This window comes from Lynx canadensis, chromosome D3 (assembly GCF_007474595.2).
Source record: "Lynx canadensis isolate LIC74 chromosome D3, mLynCan4.pri.v2, whole genome shotgun sequence".
NCBI lineage: Eukaryota > Metazoa > Chordata > Mammalia > Carnivora > Felidae > Lynx > Lynx canadensis.
In genome coordinates, this window is record NC_044314.2 from 29,637,474 (window position 1) to 29,645,729 (window position 8,256).

Genomic DNA, 8,256 nt, shown 5'->3' on the forward strand with positions numbered 1-8,256 from the left:
AGGCTGATTTTATATTAGCTGGCAAGCCAGCCAGGTCACTCTATTAAAATTCCAAGAAAGCCTGCATCACTGTGCTGCTCAATGTGACAATTAAATGTAATATGTAATTTCTTCCACTACCCATTACACTGATGGCCAAGGTAGCCACTCAAAATGAAAGCTACAGGAACAATTAATGCAGCACAGGGTGGCATGTGTGTGGTGGGGCCATGTGGTTTGTTTCATTACAACATATTAGTCCCTGCTATTTTCCTCTCTTTGGTGGCCATTCTTAACTTTGAGCTGTAATCTGAGTCCTAATACATTTATCCAACTTTGTTTATCACTGATGCATAACTAGCAGTTATGCCTGGCTCCCCTATTTCCTAACGTTGATATGCCATCCAGTCATTCACATCTCAAGAGCATAGTGCATAGGGTTATTTAATTTGGCAGTTTAAAGCTACATATGTATTTATTTTTATCCTGAACAAGCACATGAGCATGCCCATTGAAAGCTCTTCATGTGAATGGTTCTCTGCCTTGACTTGGAGTCAAGGAGTCTTGCATCTATTTTCAGCTGTATGGTCCATTGGCTTGGCATGTGGAAGCAGTCACATTAACTCCCACCCAGGACTGAGTTTGCTGTTTCTAAGAAGAGATATTTCTCTGACTAATCCCAAAAGGCTTTTCTAAATGAGCAACTGATGATTCTTGAGTCCAATATGTGAAGATACAATGAAAGAATGCCATTTAGTTTCAGGTAATATCATTAGTACAGAAGCAAAACTGGCACTTTTCTAAATGATGAAACAACCAAAAATTCAAACTTCTAAATTGCACACAATAATGGGGGGGGGTATTGTATTGTTTTAAAGGAAACAAAATTATTTTTATGAACTTACTTTTTGCTAACAGCAAGCAGGAGGAAGTTATTTCCTACACATTTATGGGTTAAAAGTTATTATCCAAGGTACACAAAAGAGCCATTAAAATCAATATGAACATTACCCACTCAACTGAGAAAGACATGTAAGTATAGGTATTGGGTGAAAAAGATAAAAATCAATAATATCTTATCAAATTTTCAGTTTAATAATGATTTTAAATGTGAAATACATCATACTTTTTAAAGGGTATATCTTATTATTATTATTATTATTATTCAGTAGTCCCACCCCAGCTTAAAGAAGAAACCAGTGTATTTGAAATCCTCAGCATATACTTTTCCCTTAAATCTCCTATTTCTTGTGAGAAATAACTACTATTTTCAATTTTATATGAATTATTTTCTTGAATTGCTAATTATTTTACTACATGTGTGTATATGACTTAATATATAGGTTGCCTATGTTTAAATGTCATGGTAATAGAAACATGTATTCTTTAGTCACTTCCTTCTTTCACCCAAACAATGTTTTTACTCCATATTGTATGTAAAGATCTATTTATTTCTATTTCTACGTAGTACTCCAGCATTAAAAACATATCTAATTTTATTTATTCATTCTGCTGTTGGTAGACATTTAGTTTGATTTCAAGTTTTGCTATTACAAATAATGCTCCTAGAAGCATCCTCATAGAATTATCCTGGCATATGTGAAGAAGAATTTTTCTTAGTTAAATATATCTAGAAGTAGATTTATTGGGTCATAAGTAGGATAAGTTAGTGTATTGTTCAACCTGAAACATTTTGAAAAATTAAAGGGAGTAGTATTAAAGATTACTCTAAGAGAATAAGGGTAAACTGGATACTCCCATATGTATGGCTTCCCACATCACAGTAGGTTCAAATTTGGTGGCTAATTTCAAATGGTTTTCCTAAGTTTTACGAATTTAAACTCCCATCAGTCATGTCTAAGAGTTCTTTTGCTCTCCATTTTTATCAAGGACGTTAAACAGGCTATTTCTCTGCTATTTATTAAGATTGAATTTTTGTTTTTGTTTTTACATGCACTAGTCACTTATTTTTCCTCTTAAATATTTATATAATAGTTATTTATATTTTTTGCCCACTTTTCTATTAGAACGTTTGCCTTTTTCTTATTTTATAGGAGTCCCATTAATTATAAAGTTTTCCTATATGCGTGGCTATATTTCTGAAATATTTATTCTTTTTATGTTTATCCTTGTGACAATACCACAATATCATAATTATAAAATTATGATAAATTTGACGTTCTGTAGTTTTCCTGTGACATAAATATATTTCCATTTTTCTTGCCAGATATTCACTGAGTCTTCTAAATATGAAGTGCTTTTAAATAGTTATGAAAAGTTCTCAGCTAGTATTCTATAATCATTACTTCTTCATTTCTGTCCTTATCTGGAAATCCAGTCAGATGCATGTTGGACCCCATAATTTCATTCATCCTCTTTTAATGTCTGTTTTATGTTTTTCTTTTCTCTAGTTGGGTGATTTCTTCAGATCTCTTTCAATTTATCAATTCTCTCTTCATCTATGTGTAAACTGCTATATTAACCTTCCACTGAATTTTGGATTTCAATTATCATGTTTTAAATTTCTACAAAATTCATTTGGTTCTTTACCAATATGGCTTGTTAATTTTACACTCTTTTTTATTTTTTTACGAAGTGCCCTCTATTTAATTTTTAAACATATTTATATTATTAATATTATAGTTTAGGTATCTTCAATGTTTGCAAATCTTGGTAAAATGCTCTTGTTACTTCTGACCCTTAAGCATAGTGGAATGATTTCCCATGTACTTAGTGAATTATGATTGTGATGTTCATTCCTAAACTCATGTGAAAGGAACATTTTCCTCCCTTTATTTTTTTTCCTGCTCCTTACTAAAGCAAAATAGGCAGTTTTTTGTTTTTTGTTTTTTGTGGGTTTTTTTTTTTTGGGGGGGGGGAAGCATTTTGTTTTCCTAACTCACCAGTGAATGTATCACTCTTCAGGTGTCCTCGCTTTATTCAGAGATTTATGATTCAAATTCCCCTGAGCTGCAGGCTTTTTCTCTTACTCCTGGTTTTACATCGTTTAATAAAGCTCCTGAAAATTCTGGCTTCAATTTGCTCAGCCCAGTAAATCACTCTCTGATCTGCTTGAAATATACAGAATGCTGTACTTAATAATTGAGAATACATGTCAATTATTTTAATTGAAAACATGACAATATAAATAGGCCACAAAGCAAATCTCAACAAAAGATAATGGGTTAAAATCACAAAGAATATGTTATTTGATGACAGTGGATTTAAGCTACAGGGGGAAAAACACTTTATAAAATTCTCAACAGCTTCTATTCCAAGCAACACACTTATAAATAACCTACACTTATAAATAACAATACAATTAATAAATCATGTTTGAAAGTAGAAAATACTTTTAAATATGACCTACATGATCCTATGGGTTATCACTAATGCTGTGACTGGAGGGAAATTCATAGCCTTACATGTATTTGTTAAGAAAAAAAAGCTTTCTGCCTTGGACCCTGCCGAGTAAGCATTGCAAATATCTCCCCTTCCACCGCCATCATGTCTAAGTCAGAGTCTTCCAAAGAGCCTGAACAGCTGCAAGAGGTTTTCATCAGTGGTTTGATGAGAGTCTGAGGAGCCATTTTGAACATTGGGGAATGCTTACAGACTTTGTGGTAATGAGAGATCCAAACACCAAGCAATCCAGAGGCTTTGGGTTTGTCACGTATGCCAGTGTGGAAGAGGTAGATGCAGCCATGAATGCAAGGCCACACAAGGTGGATTAAGAGTTGTAGGACCAAAGAGGGCTGCCTCAAGAGAAGATTCTCAAAGACTTGGTGCCTACTTAACTGTGAAAAAGATTTTTGTTGGTGGCATTAAAGAAGATACATGAAGAACATCTAAGAGATTGTTTTGAACAGTATATGAAAATTGAACTGATTGAAATCATGACTGACTGAAGCAGTGGCAAAAAGAGAGGCTTTGCTTTTGTAACATTTGATGACCATGACTTTGTAGACAAGATTGTTGTTCAAAAATACCATACTGTGAATGGCCACAACTGTGAAGTAAGGAAAGCTCTATTTAAGCAGGAGATGGCTAGTGCTTCATGCAGCAAAAGAAGTTGAAGTGGTTCTAAAAACTTTGGTGGTGGTTGTGGAAGTGGTTTTGGTAGGAATGACAGCTTTGGTTCTGGAGGAAACTTCAGTGGGTGAGGTGGCTTTGGTGGCAGTCAAGATGGTGGTGGATATGGTGACAGTGGGGATGGCTATAACGGATTTGGTGATGATGGAAGCAACTTTGGAGGTGGAAAGCTATAATGATTTTGGCAATTACAAAAATAAGTCTTCAAATTTTGGACCCATGAAACGAGGAAATTTTGGAGACAGAAACTGTGGCCCCTGTGGTGGTGGAGACCAGTACTTTGACAAACCACAAAACCAAGGTGGCTATGGTGGTTCTAGCAGCAGCAGCAGTAGCTGTGGCAGTGGCAGAAGGTTTTGATTACTGCCAGGAAACAAAGCTTAGCAGGAGAGGAGAGCCAGAGAAGTGACAGGGAAGCTACAGGTTACAACTGATTTGTGAACTCAGCCAAGCACAGTGGTGGCAGAGCCTAGATGCTACAAAGAAGACATGTTTTAAACAATACTCATGTGTATGGGCAAAAACTTGAGGACTGTATTTGTGATTAATTGTATAACAGGTTAGTTTCTGTTCTGTGGAAATTGTAAAGCATTCCACAAAGGGTTTTAATGTAGATGTTTTTTTGTACCCATGCTGTTGATTGCTATATGTAATAGTCTGATCATGATGCTGAATAAATGTGTCTTCAAAAAAAAAAGAATAAATAAAAGTTAATGAGCTAAGAATTCATATGAAGTACAATTAAATCTAAATGAAGAATGAGAGAAATGATAAAAATTCATGAAGAAATTAATATAGAAAATATATTAGAGATTTTTTTTAAACTGAAAAATTGGTTCATTTAAAAGGTTAAATTGATAAATTTGGGGGAGACTAATAAGAAAGAGGGAGGACAAACAATATTAATGTAAATGTTAAAAATATTTAAATCCTACATATTTTAGGATTTTGATATAAAAATACTATAAACAACTTTGTGGCAATGAATCCAAAATTTAAATGAGATAAAAATATTTCTAAAGAGGAAAAGAATAAAAGAATAAATATTACATAAGAATAAAATCGAAACAGAATTTTAAAGAAAATTTAGCATAAAGAAATCTCTAGTATCAGAGTGGATTATTGGATTATTTAAGAAATAAATAATTCCGATGTTACATAAAAATTTTCATATAAAACAAGGAAATGTCTCTCTTTCTCTTTCTCTCTCCTTCTTTTATTCTTTTCATAAGACCAGGATGTTCTACCAAAAGAAATTTAAAATAACAGTATCCTCATGAATATAGATTTAAAATCCTAAATAAAACATTAATGATAAAGTTGAATTTATATACAAAAATGCGTCACAAACAGGTTGTGTTTAATTCTAGAAATTCAAAGTTTGTTCAATGTAAGAAAAAACAATCAGCATACTATACCTTTATAGATTAAAATGTGTGTGTAGGGGCGTAATCACATGATCATCTAAACAGGTGCAACAAAGATATTTGAAAAAATTCAGCAATCATGCCAGAGATGAAATCTGGAATCAGATTGGAATCACTAGACTGGGAATTTAAAACAACTATGGTTAATATGCTAAGGGCTCTAATAGATAGACCATATACAAGAACAGATGGACAATATAAGCAGAGAGATGGAAATTCCAACAAAGAATTTTAAAAATGTTAGAAATAAAAACACTACAGCATAAATAAGAATGACTCTGATGGGCTCATTAACAGACTGGAAATGGTTGAGGGAATAATCTCTGAACTTGAGAATATGTCAATAGAAACTTCCCAAACAGATAAACAAAGAGGAAAAAATACGGGGAAGGAAGGAAGGAAGGAGAAGGAGGATATCTAAGAACTGTGAACCAAATACAAAGTAAATAACGTGTGTAATGGAAAACCAGGAGAAGAAAGAATGTGAGGAAGAGTGTAGAAGTATTTGAAGCAATAATGACTGAGGATTTCTCCAAATTAATGTCAGACACCAAACACAGATCCAGGAAGGTCAGAGAACACCAAACAGGATAAATTCAAAAAACAAACAAACAAATGACACACATAATTTTCAAACTACAGAAAATCAAAGATAATATAGAACCAGAGAAAATTTTCCTAAATCATTCCATGAAGCCAGTATTATCTTAATAACAAAACCAGACAACGACATTACAAGAAAATTCCAGACCAATCAATATCTCTCACGAACATAGATACAAAAAATCCTCAAGAATGTATTAGCAAATCAATCTAACAGTGTATAAAGATAATTATACACTTGACCAAGTAGGATCTATTCCAGGTATACAAGGCAGGTTCAATGTAATCTATCATATCAACAGGCTAAAGAAAAATCACATAATCATATCGATGGATGCAGACAAAACAGTTGACAATATAAACATCTATTCATAGTAAAAACTTTCAGCAAACTAGGAATAGAGGGAACTTCCTCAATTTGACAAGGAACCTCTACAAAAAGCTGTAGCTAATATCATACTCAATGGTGACAAACTGTAACTTTCCCCACTAGAATCAGGAGTAGGGCAAAGATGTTCCCTCTCACCACTGTTTTTCAACATGATACTGGAAGTCCTAGCTAATGCTTTAATAAGACAAGAAAGGGAAATAAAAGTTATACTGAGTTGGAAGGAAGGAATAAAAACTGTCTTTGTAGAGTACATGATTGTCTATTTGGAAAACCTGAAAGAATCAACCAAAAACTCTTGTAACTTATTAGTAATTATAGCAAGGTTGCAGCATACAAGGTTAATACAGGAAAGTAAGTCACTTTCCTATATACCAAAAATAAAGAAATGGAATTTGAAATTAAAACATAGTACTATTTACATTAGTACTCAAAAAGTTAAATTGTTAGGTATAAATCTAACAAAATATGTGCAAGATATATATGAGAAAAACTATAAAACTCTGGTGAAAGAAATGGAAGAATAAATAAATGGAGAAATATACCATGTTCATGGATAGAAAGACTCAATATTGTTAAGATGTTAGTTGGCCCCAACTTGATTGGTAGATTCAGTGAAATTCCAATAAAAATCTGAGTGTGCTATTTTGTGGTTATCGATAAACTGATTTTAAAGTTCACAGAGGCAAAAGACCCAGAATAACCAATGTAGTAGTTAAGGAGAATAAAGTCAGAGGACTGATACTTTTCAACTCTAAGACTTATTGTAAAACTACAATAATCAAGACAGTATGCTGTTGGTAAAAACATTAGACAAACAGATCAATGGAAGAGAATAGAAAGCTCAGAAATAGGCTATGTAACTATAGTTAACTGATCACTGAAAAAAGTAAAAACGAGGATAGTCTTTTCAGCAAATGGTGCTAGAGCACCTTAATATTAATGTCCACATGTAAAAAAAGTGCATATAGATACATAGAAACAGACCTTACATCCTTCATACATATACACCCATACATACACCTCAAAGTGGACTATAAACCTAGATGATAAGCCATGAAAATTCAGAGGAAATTTAAATGCATATTACGAAGTGAAAGAAGCCAATCTCTAAGGGCTACAAACTGTGTAATTCTAACTATATAACACTCCGGAAAAGGCAAAACTGTTAACTATAGTAAAAAGATCAGTTGTTGACAGAGGTCTGGGAGAAGGGAATGGGTGGATAGGCAGAACAGAGAGGATTTTTAGGACAGCGAAACTACTGTGTATTATACTATAATAGTGGACACATGTCATTATATATCTGTCACAATACCAAGATTAAACCCTAATGTAAACTATAAATTTTGGATAACAATGATATACCAATGTAGGTACATTCATTGTAACAAACATACCACTCTCATGTAGGATTTTGATAGGGAGGCTAGGCATACGTGGAGGCAGGAAATGTATGGGAAATTTCTGTACCTTTTCCTTAATTTTGCTATGAATCCTAAGTTGCTTTAAAAATAAAAGCTATTAGGGGCGCCTGGGTGGCGCAGTCGGTTAAGCGTCCGACTTCAGCCAGGTCACGATCTCGCGGTCCGTGAGTTTGAGCCCCGCGTCAGGCTCTGGGCTGATGGCTCGGAGCCTGGAGCCTGTTTCCGATTCTGTGTCTCCCTCTCTCTCTGCCCCTCGCCCGTTCGTGCTCTGTCTCTCTCTGTCTCAAAAATAAATAAACATTGAAAAAAAAATAAAAAAAAATAAAAAAAATAAAAGCTA

The 8,256-nt window shown here is 33.7% G+C and overlaps 1 pseudogene; it reads left to right on the forward strand.

Moving 5' to 3' along the window:
* The first annotated feature begins 3,486 nt into the window (after positions 1–3,486).
* LOC115528605 lies at positions 3,487–4,601 on the forward strand (annotated as a pseudogene).
* The last annotated feature ends 3,655 nt before the right edge of the window (positions 4,602–8,256 follow it).